Below are 16,706 nucleotides of genomic sequence, written 5' to 3'. Positions count from 1 at the left end.
CAAAGCAGGATTTCTCAGTTTAGCCAGATAACTTAAGCCAATGTCAGGTCTACCTATCCTTTTAGGGTTGAGATGTTCCTATTGGACAGTCCTCAACTTTGGACTTAAGTTATCTGTCTAACTGAGAAATCCTGCTATTGTTGAATTAACCCACCTCAGGACGCTTGTACGTTGGAAAGTGGGCGGGGGCTACGTGCTATCAGACGCCCCAGATCCCATTGGCCAACCAGCGACCTCCATGTCCGTTTCCACGGGAACGCGCAGGCGAAGGCTGCGGCTGCAGGGAGAGTGAGCTGAGCTAACGGAGCTAACTACAGCAGGGCTCACCGCGCGCATAGTTTAAATATAACCATAATTATGTAGAGTGCCTGAACGCCACGACGTAGGCTTATCACCTGGGAGCTACGTTCGAGCTCTGTGTGAGGCGACGTGTCCTCTGTCGGTGACTCCCGGTGAAACGGACGCGGCTCAACGGACCTTACCACAGAGCGAAGGAAGAGGCGGCTAAGGTAAGTGCCCACCGTTTCTCCATTTATTATATGCACCGTTTGTCCAGTTTATTAGTGAAACTATTATTTTCATGGCAAGTCCCTCAGCTGTTTCCACACGCCGCCCCCTACACCTCCATAACGTGCCTAAAAGAAAAATGAAGGTGGTATTTTAAGGGTTTAATTCTACCTTCATTCAAGTGAGAGGTACTGACACACAGACCCTCTCCCATTTCATATGAAATGTCTTGTGTATTTTCCCTAAGTAGCAATACTGCAAAATTAATTTTAGTCTTTATTAAGTTTGACAAACTAATTCATATTCAATAATATTGGTTCAAGCTTAAGGCACCTACTTATTTTGTGCTCCTACTGAACTCAAGTATATTAATAGGGAGTGTGTTCCCATTTTGCTGTAAACATGCAATTATTTGTCATTGTATCATTGTACAATGTAATGTTTTTTTTTGTTTTTTTTTGCATTTAACCCATCTGTGGCAGTGAACACACACAAACTAGTGCACTGGGGGCTGTGGACACACATCCCCTGCACCCAGGGAGCAGTTATGTGTTCGTGACTTGCTCAAGGGCCCCTCAGCCGTGGATTGAGGGAGGAGGACAGTGCTGTTCCTTCACTCCCACTGCCCCCCAATTTTCCTGCCGGTCATGGGCATTGAACCAACAACTTTTCAGTTCTAAGCCTTCTTCTCTAACCATTAGGCCCCGACTCTAGAAAGACTTGACTCTAGATCAGGGGTTCTCAACCAGGGTGTTGGGGCCCCCTTTAGGTGTTATTATGGTCTTGGTGGGTTGCAAAAGGGGTTCTTCAATAGTATATAGATGCAAAGTGATGCACAGCCTTACTGAAGGAGGCAGACTAAACAGTAACTGTGTATCATTCTGTAGTGGCTGCATTGCTTTATGTTATAAGAGGTTAAATCAGCAGGTATATCCTAAATAGGTAGATGTTGACTGATTTGCTTTAAATGTTTCTCTTCTCTAGATACTTTCCCAAACGTGTCATATCTACTGTAGCTCTGTCTGCAGACCTCATATTGTCCTTCATTTTCTTTAGTAAGTAGCTTCATAACTGTGACTGAATCACCCATTTTAAGGCTCATCATTTGTCCTTCAACTACTTTGCTACTGAAAACAGAACATGTCTCTACCTTCATTTGAAGCATAATGATTCTTCACTGTAGCATTATGCTAATGATATGGAAATCACTCCCATAATGCAGTTTGATGGGATTGGTTCTATAGGTTTATGGTGTCAGAAACACAAGGCTAAATTTCTGTTTTAGGCCATCTTTGGAACACTTGGATTTCAGGGCAGAAATGCTCAGCCACTGACTGCTTATTTTGCTTCTAGCATATATAAAACACAACATGGACATGTCAACAAGGAAAAAAGCCACACTGCAATAGAGTTTCAGTAGAGCAAGGGAAAAAAGGAAAAATCTAAACAAAACATGAAGCTGTGGTCTTCTGTGTTTTTACTAAAAGAACCAGACCTCCAGGAGAGAATCAACAGAACCATCACATTTCCACACATCACCACAGGCCTGTTCACATTATGTTATGATTCCATTTTTGTCACTTGCTTCTTAATCCCTGTAAGAGCTGGGATTTTCTGAGTCACAGAGCTGTTGTTTTTCACTTAACAGCCTAGAACAGGGGTCACGAATAGGTGGACCGATCCAGACACTGCCCTATCCAGACCTGCACCTGTAACTGATAAACTATTAAGAGCTGTTTAATTTTGAACAGAGTGTTTGTTTTAAGTGGTGTGACTCTTCTAGTCATTACTGTTCAGGTTTAGCGCACCAGAAAACTCACAGACCAATCGCATGTGTTTCTGCATATCACATATGAGGCTACTCAGCCAATCAGATCTGTGCATTATGATGAGCGCTGTGACTTGAATGATAGACACACACAGTGCAGGGTTCCAGACACACTGTCCTGGGGCCAGTAAAAATAACCCAAGGGATGTTATAAAATATCTTTTGGGACAATTTCAGTTGAAATATTCTCATAATGCTGAACATTGACTCTATTTATGGATAAAGTCCTGCCCTCTAGCAGTAAGAGCCAGTCAGATTGCTGGTTATGGAAAAGCAGCAAAGTCAACTGCAACTGAATCATTAGGCTCTAAATCGTAATTTTTATTTTTATTTTTTGTAAATTTTACAATGAGAAAAAGACATTTTGAATATTTGTTATTTATAAGTATTCATAAATCTTGTTGGAATGTAATTGAAATTGTAATTTGATTTGACATTCAGTTGTTAACTACATAAATTGCTGTGAATACAAGGCTACTCCAGTATGCAGAATATGGCCCTGATCATGCAAGTTATACATTATGTTCCTGGCCTTGGCTTGCGAAAGTTTTCTCTAACTGAACATTAATGAATTTTAATTATTTATCCCTGGCCTAGCTCCTCAATCAATGCATGTTTTACAGTGCCCTCTGATGGAGTATTAAGTCCAGACATGTCTATTCATTTAGATTAGTCATGGGACTTTATATGAATGAGTAGTTATACAACAGCAAATTCATTATCCTTGTTTAGAAAACAAATTTAAAAACATAGGTTATATCTTTGGGCCAGAACCCCATGCATGACAGCACACATTTGTACGAAAAGAGATATATGCCATCAGACACTTTTTCATTGTACTTTCTCTGGCTTCTAAGATAGAGATTTTGACATATTTATGCCAGGGCAGCCACTGTCCTCAGGTCAGCTGGTGTGTGGGTTTTAAGCACACAGTGCACTAACCTGAGACAATAAATACTAGACGTAATGAAAATAATCATTTAAAATCTGCAAGATCAGTGACACATTCAGGGTCCTCTGGCAGTGCTCAGCTGATGTACATCTTTAGGCATTGCATTAGACTCTCTTTAATATAACTGTAGTTGTTCTCCAGTTAATGATTGGATTAGACCAGAACTTCAGTCTAGTGAGTCTCCATTATATAAGCAGGGGTCATTAGAAGAAGCATTAAGCGACTGCAGATTATGCCTTTTTCTTCTTATATTTAGTGGACAAGCCAAGACCAAGGCACAGTTCATTACAAGAAATTGAGACTGCTTTTTCAGCTAAGGACATTAGAATCGAAGAGTAGAGTTATATTAGATTATTCAGATGGCCTGAAGTATCTGAAAAATGCAAAGGTACTGTGAAAGATACATGTCTTTTTTGTACCTCATTGACTCCAAGACTAAAACGTTTAAAGACCATATAAGCAAATTTGTATCATTTCAGTTTATTGACCTTTAACTATGAACATCACATACTGGATGCAGAAGCTGTTTCAGCATGCACTGTGCTTACTTATGTAAAAAAGAATTAGACTCAGATAAGAGCTTATTTGAATGGACCATGAAGTAATGTTTGCTTTTCAACCACAGAGAGGATCTTTTTATTATAGCCATATTCATGTGGCATTTAATTCTGGACAGTTAAGCTTAATTATATTGAATTTCTATAAAGCAAAATTATATTGTGACTATGGTTTAGCAAAGATATTACATGTAAATTGATTAATCCTTAGATTTTATTTTGGATGAATCTTGGCTCAATTATATGCTCCACTCTCAGTGGATTAAAATGGACAACTGAGGCATTTATAGTGTAACATTAGCTGCTCATTCAGGGTCTGGGAATGAGCTTAAGTTGTTGTAGCTTAGAGATGGGGAATCAAATCAAATTTTTATATGATACATTTATTAACTGCCACACTACACTTTTATATTTATACATACATTTTTTTAAAATAATCCAAATAATCGATGACTTGGAAAAAATAAACGAGAGATAAACTGATTAGAGAACTACTCGTTAGGGGCAGCCATACAACCAATGGTTTTTCCTATCTGATTTAATAAAGAAAAAACCTGAAAAATGAACTGAAAGCTGTGATTTACTGTAGTAAAATGCTAATATAGCTTTTATCATTCACATTCTGTCAACTTACAGAGCCCACAGGGAGAAAGCTGGGACTGAGTATGAAAGTCAGATTGGGCTTGCTGCAATGGATCAATATCTTCTGCATGCAGTTCTGCTACATGTCATGTTACATCTCACCCACTGAGTTATTGTGCATTCATGAATGAAGAACAGCCCATAATTGTCACTTTGCACATTTGTATCACATGGGTATATTTTGTGGCTTTGCAGCACTTTCTTAGTAACATTGTAGATAGAACATGATTTACACAAACCTGTGAAAAATGCTGCAGTGTTTGCCAAGTAAATATTTCCTAGTATGTCAGTAATAGCCTCCTTCTCATGGCATGGGTTGTATAAGTAATAAAAGAAAGATTAGATGTTATGCAAATTTAGTCCAACAAAGTCTTGAATGCATTATTATTTCCAAACAAAGGGAGTTGAAGGGCCTGTCTTAAACAATGCTTTTTGTGTCAAAAACAATAGCAGTCACAATGTGATTAAAGTTTTTTTGCTGTCAAATATAGTAGTGTGAAAATCAGATTGAGAAACTCATATGTGTAGACCCAGAATAAGAAATTTTATAGAGATAAGCTCTATTTTACACACATCTCGCTGTCTTTTATGTTCTGTGTAGATACTTGATCAAGATGGCTAAGGTATGGGCAGTGAGCTGGGTGCCTGTTGGAGCATGGGGTGGCCTCCAGGCAGAGCTGTTCTAGACTACACAGCTAGCTCATTTCACAGAGACTGCTGACCATGAACTCCCAGAGGATCCCTGGCATAATTAGCTTGTGCCCGTTATTTCAACAAGGGTAGCTCTCTAGATCGTATATGGTTTGGACCAACAGGAACAAATTGGATGTAGCACACAATTCTCAGAGGTATGTCATGTGTTGAGACCTGGTGCTGAATGATACTGATATAAGTTCTGTTATAGATAGTATTTACCACCTAGCACTACTGACGCCTTTTAGCATGCACACTATATTTATTCGGTTTGGTTATTTATGCTCCATTACAATCAATTAATATATTGTTTAGACATGGGGTGTCTGATGCTTTTGTGGGTTGCTTTGGGCTCTGTGGGCAATGTGTGTGCTGTTAGGTCCCTGTCAGGTTGCATCTGCTCCTCAGGTGTGTAAAATACTTCTTCAGTAAAAGTCACTGAGAATTCAGTTCAGAGCTTTAATGTTTTTCTTAAGAAGTGCATTATCCTTAATGGAGCTGAATCAGCAGGTGGGTGATCTTTTGTGTTTAGGCAAGAGTTTCTCTTTTGGTTACTTCCAGAGAGAGGAGCCAGTGTCTGCACTCCGCTCTGTTGTCCTAATCACGTTTGTGAGCTCCAGCATATGTGATTATGTTGGGCTATTCAGGAAACTGCTGGATGCTGATTAAACGAGCAGTCGGGATTCAGGTCCTTGTATCGGCTCTCCTGAGGCCTGGAGCAGCTTCCGTGAAAGAGGAAATAACCATGCAGAGCGTTTTATGGTCTCTGCTGGGCCTTTTACCAAATACAGTGTCCAAGGAGCCTGACAATAGTGAGTGACCAGATTTGTTGAGGATAAATGGACACAAGCTGAAAGCCTTTCTTGTTCATTTAGTTATTTTAATGTCACTGCAAAAATTAAACGTATATGAGTATGTTATTATGATTATTACAAATTGTTTTACTGTTTTTCCCACAGTGACAATATGTAGATTATATAGTTTTGTTTATGCTGCAATCTTCTTTATCAGGTCAGGTTATTTTAGTATTTACTGTTATTTTTAGTCATAAAATGTATTCAGCCCTGTGAATGACTGGCGTCCCCTCCAGGGTGTATTCCCGCCTTGCGCCCGATGATTCCAGGTAGGCTCTGGACCCCCCGCGACCCTAAATTGGATAAGCGGTTACAGATAATGGATGGATGGATGGATAAATCACATGTATGTGTTGATTTAGAGCATATGGATGTTTGTAATATATTTCTGTATAAAAATGACAAGAATTTTCAACTAAATTCATGTCTAATGAAAACCATCTAAGGTTTTTTCAATTCTGAATATGAAGTAGCTGATAACAGACTTATCACTGCCTGTTGCTTAGTTCATCTTCATAGCCCATGGTGCCCAGCTCCTAATGCACTTAAAATTCTGCATCATAATATTCGTGATACTTTGTATTCTTTTAAAGGACTTGTTAAGCTCCAGCTTTGTTGTGTAAATACCCGTTCCTCAAAAGCAGCTCACTCACTCTCCTGTTTACCATAAAGATGGCTTTGCCCGAATGCTGATGAATGGCATCTTTTATTTTACTGCCCACAGATATTAAGAAAAAGGACACCTTGATCCAAACATGGTAAGTTTTCCTGTGCTGCTCTTTCGTTTAGAGCAGTTGAGTATGGGCAAATGGGCACTTTGATTGTGCTCATGTGAGTCAACGGAGACCAGTATAAACCACTGATATTGTGGTATTGAGCTCGACCTCCTCAATCTAAGTGACAACATGGAACAAGATCTGCTCACTAATAGAACAAGTTTTTATTCAATATTATTGGTGCTACCTGAGTTACTGTAATCCCTTTATAAAGTGATGTAGTTTTGTTTGCATTATAGCAAGATGCATGAAAGCAAAATAGCATAATTGTTTTTTTTTCCTTTTGTTTTAGCAATTCCGGTACAATGTATGTAAATGAAATAAATATATTTTACTCTGTGGGTTGAGAAAAGCTGAGCTGGTGCATGAGGTTGAGAGGCACTGGCTAGATATAGTTGGACTCACCTCGACACACTGTATGGGCTCTGAAACCAATCTCCTTGAGAAGGGCTGGGTGCACTTTCACTCTGGAGTTGCCCAGGGTTAGAGGCATAAAGCAGGAGTGGGCTTACTCATAGCCCCCGGCTTAGCGCCTGTACGTTGGGGTTTACCCCAGTGGACGAGAGGGTAATTTCCCTGCACCTTAGGGTTGGGGAAAGGGCTCTGATGGTTGTTTATGCTTATGCACCAAACAGCAGTTCCCTAGAGGGGGTGCTGGAGAGTACTCATTCTGGGGACTCCATTGTTCTGCTGGGGGACTTCAATGCTCACGTGGGTAATGACAGTGAGACCTGGAGGGGCATGATTGGGAGGAACTGCCCCGCTGATCTGAACCCAAGTGGTGTTCAGTTATTGGATTTCTGTGCCCGTCACAGTTTATCTATTACAACACCATGTTCGAGCATAAGGGTATCCACAAGTACACCTGGCATCAGGATACCCCGGGGCCGCATTTCGATGACTGACTTTATAGTCGTATCATCGGACCTGCAGCCATATGTTCTGGACACTTGGGTGAAGAGAGGTGCTGAACTGTCAACTAATCACCACCTGGGGGAGGATGCCGGACAGACCTGGCAGGCCTAAACGTGTGTTGAGGGTTTGCAGAGGAACCTTGTCAGTTTGGCAGAGGAACCTGTCAGAAAGATCCTCAACTCCCACATCCGGCAGAGCTTTGACTGCATCCCTGGGGAGGCCGGTGACATTGAGTCCGAATGGACCATGTTCTGGACCTCCATTGTTCAGGCAGCTGAACGGAGCTGTGGCTGCAAGGTTGATGGTCCCTGTCATGGTGGCAATCCCCGCACTCGGTGGTGAACGCCCTGGGTTAGGGAGGCTGTCAAGCTGAAGAAAGAGTCCTATCGAGCCTGGTTGAGACTATAGAGACTACATGTCATGACTGGCCTTTGAACACCTCAGCATACCCCCGGATGAGCTGGAATCGGTGGCTGGAGAGAGGGAGGTCTGGGTCTCTTTACTCGGACTGCTTCCCCTGCGACCCGGACCCGGATAAGCAGTGTATAATGAAGTAATGGATGGATGGATGAGAGGCTAATTGTAGGAGCTACTAAAAGTTTTATCAGTTAAATGTCTGCAACCGTATCATTCAGTTCAAATCATGGTGGGTCTGGAGAATATCTGCATCCAAATAAAAAAGGGCAGCACACAGTCATTCACATTTATGGACACTTTTAAATAACCAGTCCACCTAGCAGCCTCTGTTTTTGGACTGTGGGAGGAAACCCGGAGCAAACCCAAACTCCACACAGAGACCTGACCTGGTGCTTGAATCCACACCAGTACCCTGGAGCTGCCATGCTGCCTATATTTGATTAAATAAAGTTGAATTATTTTGAATGAAATATGTTCTGTACATTAATGCTTAAAAATGTTAGTAGAGATGACACTGTATTAGTTTTCAAAAGAATCTGATTATAAAAGTGGCCAAAACCAAAACACTTAAAGGAGAAATGTTTAATACTGACACCAAGTTTTTAAAAAGGAAACTACTATACAGATTCAAAACAGTGGCAAGGGCTGTCTGCCTTCTACCCTTCCTCCACAGACACAAAGCTTAACCAGGTTGCCAGTTTGAGAAAAATTGAGCTTACACGAAGTTGGCATAGTTAAAGACTTTGAAACATACACTAAAAGACTTTGAAAATTTTAAAAGACTAAAGTGTGACACCCTGTTATGTCTAAACACAATGTCACAGAGTTTTTAGTCACAAACTATAATTTTGCAAGTAGATAGGGAATGTAATTGTACCATAGTCTATATTAATTGTAATAAATTAATTGTTTTGATTCAAATTCCCCATTCTCCAGGACAGAAAGCTTACAAGTAATCACCCATTCTTCAGGAGAAGAGAATGCAATGTACATTTAAAAAACACAAATGGATTTTAAAAGCATTGTTACACATTTAGTGACAATGATGTACCTGTACAGTACTGTTTTTCTGACAGTGTAGGGGTTGGATCTCTGTGCTGAGTGATGGGCTGAACCACTTCACCCACCACATCACTGCCACTTATTAATGATCACTGTTTCACCATGAATTTTATTAGTGACCCTCACTTACACGTTTTCATTGCCAACTCATCAGATAATTGATTTGTCAGGACTCACCTGCATCTGGAATCAATGCAATGGGGGCGCATTATATTGGGACGTGCAAGGTAGGGGTGTTGAGCACAGGTGAGGATATTTTCTCACCGTTTACTAGCTCTTTAGTCTGGTCTTGTGCTCGAAAATATTCTAATGTGTTTACAAATTCAGGGTCTGTTAATGGGTAAAAAAAAAAAAAACTGTGTCTCGATCCTGTATGCTAGGCTTTCTCTTTCTGCTCACAACAGCATTATGGAAAATTTTAGCAGTGCAATATACTGAAATACACATGTTAGTATAGAACGACGAGACCATTGGGTTTAGGGCAAAAATGTTATGGTGTTGCAGGTTGTAGGAGTAAATTTAACTTGAAAAAGACCATCAGGAGACTTGGAGATTGAATGCATTATGTACTCCGGGCTGATTGCATTACATTACCCTCAAAAACGGTGTTTAATATAAATTACATTTAACTAGAGACTCTTCACCCTTCAAGCAGTGCACAAACACACAAAGCCAATCATCATGTGTGCCTATGTGGGTTATACCACCATTATATAAACACTGACATGAGTCTGGATTTCTCATCAATGAACTAATTAAACTTTCCATGCCATAGTTGACATACCATAATTGGGTCATTGAGCTCCTTTAGTAAATGTCCTGGTGTGGAGAAGGAATGTTTGCTTAGTATCCTGCTGTTTTTCTTGTGTGCCCCTAAGATTATTATTATTATTATTATATATCAATAGGCATGTTGCTTGAATGAAATGATATATTATTGTAGTAAATATACAAAAATATAATTCATGTAAAAGAAGTTTGTTTTTCTAAAAACGTAGTAGATATGTTGTGAGCCAGTGTGAAGAACAAAGTATGTTTCCAGATATTTTCCTTGATGGTGTGGATTTGTTAAATCAACATCACACTTGGTTTAGCATAATGAAGTAGCTTATTTATGTCTTAATTTTGAGCATCTTGATTAAGCTATTTATAAAGCAATTCTGTGAAATCCAAACTTGTCTGGACTAATCTGCTTCATTTAACCTAATTGGAAATTGTCTAAATTAAACAAACATGACTTTAAATCTAAATCAAAGATAAATACAGCTAATTAAATGGAACAAACGAAATGCCCCTTATGATGTAAAGTTGGTTTTTAGGGGTTTCACTGAAGTAATTAATTGCATTACATTGCTTGTGTTCTTGAGGTGAATAAATGAATCGTATGTGAAGACATTTGCAAACACAGTAATGTGTGTCAGTAAATTCTGCTCAGCCAAATAATTTGGGACAGTTCCCATGCTACTATACAGATTCTCCACAACACAGGAAGTATTGCATTAGTACCTCCCCTAGCTCAGCATGACTCATATACCTTATGTTTATGTATAAGGATATGAAGACTATGCTTGGTAACCCACATGTAAATATACTGTAACCACAAAGTAAAAGTCTTATGCTGTGTCATAATGCTGTTTTCAGTGATAATAGTTCATATGTGCTTAAACACTCTGTCATTGTTAAGGGCATGTAACATGTTTGTCAGTGCCCTAGTTTATTTTATGAATTATGATGACAGTGTTCAGTTTGTGTCAGTGTGCCCTTTGTGCATTATGTCCATGACACAATTGACAATTGTCCATCATCTGGCCTCTCATTAATGGCAGACATAGTGTCCAAAAGAGACATTTATGATTGTCTGGATTGCCAATTATATTTTTCAGGGCCCTCTTCTAACACTCACTAGTATTAGTCATATTTCCAACATCCCATATCTAGGCAGACTCGCATGTATCTGCTGTATCCCTACAATGCCAACTGTTTAATGGAGGCCCTGACAAACAATGCATTGTTCCCTCTGAGGGAATAGCACTAATAGCCATTGTGAATGTTATAGAATGTGGCAGAGATGGACAGTCCACAATGGGACCTGCTTGTTCTATCTTTTTCTTCCTCTCCTCCATAACAATGCAGTTTCTGCTGTTTTTTTTTTTTTCTTAACAAATATTTCCATTACTTTACTATGATAAGGTGTCTTTTGTTGAATTAGTTCTGTTTGATTTAATATCATCCTGAACTGCATTCTGCCGCATTGCCTCTGTCACACACTGATTCATATGTGAGTCTAAATATAGACTGTGTAACCAAAAAAATACAGGGGTAATCTGTCACTAAAAGTGATTTTTTTTTTTTTTGTACTTTATAACACACAGTCTGTGCATCTGTGATCGCTGTGTGGGACTGTGTATAAATTATTGAGGTTGTGGTAGAGTCCTCATAAATTAGGAATGGCTGAAGCTCTAGGCCAAATGATGGCAGTGGCTCTATGGCTCTGCAGCTTCCTCAGAGTCGTGGCCACATGTGTGGCGCTCCCTAATGGGCTGACACAGCCCTGGGGCCATCAATTCCTCATCTTTTATCACCTAGCCTTGCAGCCCAATATGATAGGCTGCAGTATAAAGACCTCGTGACAGATCTGTGGCATCTGCTGAATCTCTGTTAAATACAGCTCATTTTTACAGTGACTTATGACAAACAGCCAAGTGTGTTTGCTGGTGCTTTACATAAGCATCCCTATATTCTAAATTTAAGGGCCTTACATTAAAAATATATAGCTTATCTGAGATCTGTAAAAATAAACCATGTCTTATGTTTTGCACCTGCTTTTCACTCTGAATTTTACTTAATACTTACATAAAACTGACCCAGCAGAAAAATGACCCATTTGTGCATTTACCCTGACAGATGATGCTTTTATTGGCTGGGGAATGGATGATTAAATGTTTAAACTAAAATGATTGGACAGAACTCTGGGAACAATAACTTTAAGAACTTTTAAAAAGTACTTTAAAGCTGTACAGTTGCAGGAATTAATTTGTTTTAACAAGTTTAAAATGTGTGGAAAAACTGTATTAATATGGGGGTGCGAGTCAGGCGTACAGTACTAGAAAGCAGCATAAAATATGAATAATTATTAGACAAGTCGTTGAGTTATCATTGCTGTTTTTTAGAAAGATAAATTTTCCAAAATTGAATCCTGAAATTCAATCTAGTACTGAAAACAAGTGGAGTGAAATTTCCTGCCAAAGAGCCTGCACCGATGTCACAAATATCAAAACATTCACTCCTATCAATCTCTTTAACCTGCCTTTAATTAGATTCACTTTTGTGCTGGAGTGGCAAGGTGTGTTTCAACACAGTTCTTCTTGAAGACATAGATTAGATATAGTTTAGGACAGCCAGTCAGAACAGAGACTTATCAAGAACAGTGTACCTATCAAAGTCTTTAACACACTCTAAAAGATTTTTTTATTTTAAGGGATGAAGAGAGGATAAGAAATGACCATGAACAAATTTATTATGTTTCTGAAAGCGTAAATGCGCAGTGGAAGAAACAGGAAAAAGATTTAAACATTTCTGTCCAGCTCAGATTCTGAATGAACTTTCATCCTTCATGCTATTGATTCTCTATCATTTTACACATGTTTCAGTGAAATCTAAGACATTTAGGCTGATGTGAATATTTCACAGGGTTTTACCACTGTGAGACCAGTCAGCAGCCTTGGAACAACAGCTTATAGTAAATTCTAGGCTCTCTGGGAGGTGGGAATTGAATATTGATAATGAAGTATCTGAAAGCCTTTCCTATTTGTTACACTGCTGGGTCACTGACTTGCAGCAGAAGCAAAGAGGAAAGCCATCGGCCAGCTCTGTCAGGTCCAGACAGACAGAGGCTCAGGTTATGACAGATTGACAGGCTCTGTTGATGTCTGTTTCACACTCAGCTCAAGCTGCTTGGTGTCTGCATGCTGGTGTAAGCGGGGCGCATGTGTTGTAGCAAAGAGGGGATTAGCAGCCCCCATATGGCTCGAATATGCCAGCCTCACATAGCATACTGTAATTATACTGCTCAGCCAATACGCTTTGAACAGTTTCCCATGGGAGACCCAAGGAATGATGCAGTGTCCTGCAGTGCGTTCCTCTAGTGAAAATGCTGTTGAGTTTTGGTGCATTCCATGTAAAAGACTTAAATTACCCATTTGTTGTTTAAATATATATATATATATCATTTGCAATGGCTCAAATGTGATAATCGTGATTGTGATCAGATCAAATTTTTATAAAATTCAGAAGATGTTTCCTTGGAACCTACATGCTTGAAACTTGTATAAAGTGTTTTTGAAGCCCCGGTGTCAGTAAATATCTAAAAAAACAAACTGTCTCGGTCCAGTAGGCTAGGCTTTCTGTCTTTCTGCTCACACCAGTGAAAATGCACCTGGAGTTTTGCACAGAGAGAGCTTGTTGCTCCATGGGTGGGTGATATTAACTTACTCACCTTACACAGTAAATTCACCAGTGTTAAATCAACACTATTAGTGTTAAATTAACACTGTTAGTGTAGTAATTTAACACTCTCAGTGTTAAATGAATCCTATTATTCATTATCCTAAATTAACACTGGAGAATTTGCTGTGTACGTTTTGATGTTTCTGATTACTTGAGGTGGAAAAATCTCCAAATTCAGGAGATGGCTAACTGCGCAAAATTAGCCAGGTTAAAAAGACAGATTAGACTTCAGCCACATAGTTACAACAGCCCTTTTTTTCCCCTGCTTTACCTTTAAAGATGTGGCGCTTTTGAACATAAACAAACCAGAGAGAACACTATTTCCCCACAATCACAGACATCACCTAAATGACAAAACATTTTGAAATTGATTTTTACTTGGCCATTTCCCAAGCTCTTTTTTTTTTTTAATCAGATTTAAACAGGCTGTTACTGTGCGTTTTAAGATTCATTGATTTCAGTGGATGATTTTCTGATTGGTAGCCTTGTGTTAGACCTCATTCAAAAATAATGTGGATTGAAACACGTTTTATAGCTTCAGCATGGGCAGACTAATCAGCTTGTTAAAATGGTTGTTTTTCAATACATAACATTTTAATTGTAATTTAGATATTGTCGCTATCCAAATAAAAACATCTCCATTTTTGTGGATTTTTTAGTTTACTGCATCATTTGACCACAGCAGCTGTCCTTCATATTGTGTGAAAATGCCATCAAGATCAAACCAATTAAAATGTTCCAATATAATTTGGAATTAGCCCTGTGAAGGACTGGCACCCCCTCCAGGGTGTGTTCCTCCAAGTTGTGTTCCTGTTCCTGTAGGCTCCATACCTAGTTACAGACAAATAATTAATGAATACTTGGAAATAAGTAGTTATACATTCACTTACACTGTAAAGTTACTATTTTGGAAGATACATGTTTTTAATTGGACAGCAAAGATATGACAGGGCAATTTCCTTTTGCAAGTTTTGGGCTGTTTAATTCAGTTGTCAATCACTTGATGAATTTATGTTTTTCACTGATTTCCAGATTAATACATTTTATTTGTAATGCACTTTACATTTCAAGGAAATCTCAAAGTGCTACAGGATAATTAGAGCCTGCATCTGAGTGACCATCTTTTCTATATCGTCTGCTCAATTATGAAGTCAATAAGATACGATATGTTTCAGGATTCTATTCATTATGTCCAGGTTGTGGCATATGATCTGTGACTAAATGATAGAATTAGCAGTCTTCACCTTATTCTCAGTCCATGTGATTGAATGGAAAGAAATGAGAAGAAAGCGATGAGACAGCACCCCTCCCTTTTTATTCTGATAGCACCTTCATTAGGAGTGTGTGATGTAGGTGTCTAATGCCGGGTCATTATGTTTGCAGTTTCAAAGGTTGGTCTAATAGAAAAGATTACAGACACAAAAACAAAAGAAGGCCCTGGAGGGAGAGCAGGTGGGGGCAGAGTGCAGGCGGATGTGTCTAGGAGGTCCTTTTGGACAGCCTTGTGTTTCTCTGGTTCCCATGCCAACGGCGAGTGGAGCAGTGTTTGGAGCATGCTCAGTGAAGAGCTCTCTGCTGTAACAATAGCAGAGGGAGCTGAGAGAGGGCTCACACGCTGATCCTACACCAGAGCGAAACACACCTCGCTGCACTCCCTCTCCTCTATGGTGCGTGGATGGGGTTTCTTCTCAAGCTGGTTTTGCATTTTACTGTCCTATTTGCCTTTGCTGCATGCTGGATATGTAAATGGACTGAGATAGCATTTTTGGGTGGTACTGGATGAAATATTAGAACTTCTGCCACATGGGTGTTTGGTGCTTATTCAGGTATGCTTATTGATTGCAATTAAGGAATGTTTGCTTGGTTTAACTGCTTGTATAAATTTTCTTTATTTTTTTTTCATTCTTATAATAATTGAATTCTGTGTAAGGTATAATGTTTTCCTGGACAGGTGAAAGATGTGATAAGCTTAAATGACCCATATTCATGTTTCTTTTTTAAATAATTGTATTAATTTTCCACTTTTTTGGATGAAACACATTGTCCAAAACTAATTACATTTACTATGACCATTTTCCAACCTTCTTTTATTCCATACAGTGGACAGAGGCTGTTGTTATTACTGTGTCTTTAAGAGCAATATATGTAAATGTGTTTCATTCAAGAACCAGTCCAGACTGAAACACTTCTTATAAGTTTAACATGACTGGGTGAATCTTACTGCTGTAGATGTGTTTTCTTTCTTACAAAAACAATTAACTCAAAATGGACTCATTTTGCAGCTCAGTTTCCATATACAGGGGGTCCTCGACTTAATACGTTGATCCGTTCCTACGTCGCGTCGTAAAACGATTTTCGTTGTAAGTCGGTACATACGTACATACTGTAAGCACTTATCCTATCCTAACACATATCCTCCTCTGTCCCGAGCCACGTAACCTTGCATTCTTCTGCCACACACACCAAACACGAAGTTTACGTTATGACGTTTACGACGCAAAACCACTTAGGTCGAAACAAGGCTTTATACAGTAAATGGGAGATGTGTCGTAACCACGAAGCATCGTAACTCGGGACTGACGTAACCCGAGGACCTCCTGCATGGATATTGTTTTGAAACTTTGTTGTTTGTACTCAGTTTTTTTTTTTCTATTCTATGAAATTATAATGAAAATGGGAATATGGTTTTTCTAGGTATGGGCCGTTAAGGATACACACTGGGAAAGAGTACAACAGGGAGGGGAGATTAATTTAAAGGCGATGTTCATGACTGTGATCAAAAACACTTTTTATAAAATTCAGAAGATGTTTCCAATTCAATTGCTTTCTTTTTGCTCCATATGTGGGTAATATTAATTTATTTTTGTTGTTTCTGATCACTTAAGGTGGAAATGTCTCCACATTTGTGAGACAGCTAACTGCATTACTGAAAGTGCTACAAAACTAAACAACTAGAGTTTCTGTGGTAATTCAAACAGTGAATAAAAACTTACAGAA

At 39.1% G+C, this 16,706-nt stretch overlaps 1 protein-coding gene across 1 annotated transcript in view; it reads left to right on the top strand.

Annotated features, from left to right (window-relative positions):
* The first annotated feature begins 316 nt into the window (after positions 1-316).
* Positions 317-16,706, top strand: part of arhgef49 (Rho guanine nucleotide exchange factor 49) — a 42,734-nt gene continuing 26,344 nt past the window's right edge. The window contains exon 1 of the mRNA XM_066685855.1: positions 317-509. The gene's annotated coding sequence lies outside the window, so the exon portion shown is untranslated. The remainder of the gene's footprint in view (positions 510-16,706) is intronic.

The sequence above is a fragment of the Hoplias malabaricus genome, chromosome 12, assembly GCF_029633855.1.
Source record: "Hoplias malabaricus isolate fHopMal1 chromosome 12, fHopMal1.hap1, whole genome shotgun sequence".
Lineage (NCBI taxonomy): Eukaryota > Metazoa > Chordata > Actinopteri > Characiformes > Erythrinidae > Hoplias > Hoplias malabaricus.
Note: the sequence above shows the minus strand (reverse complement) of the source record. Positions and strands in the feature narration are given on the sequence as shown.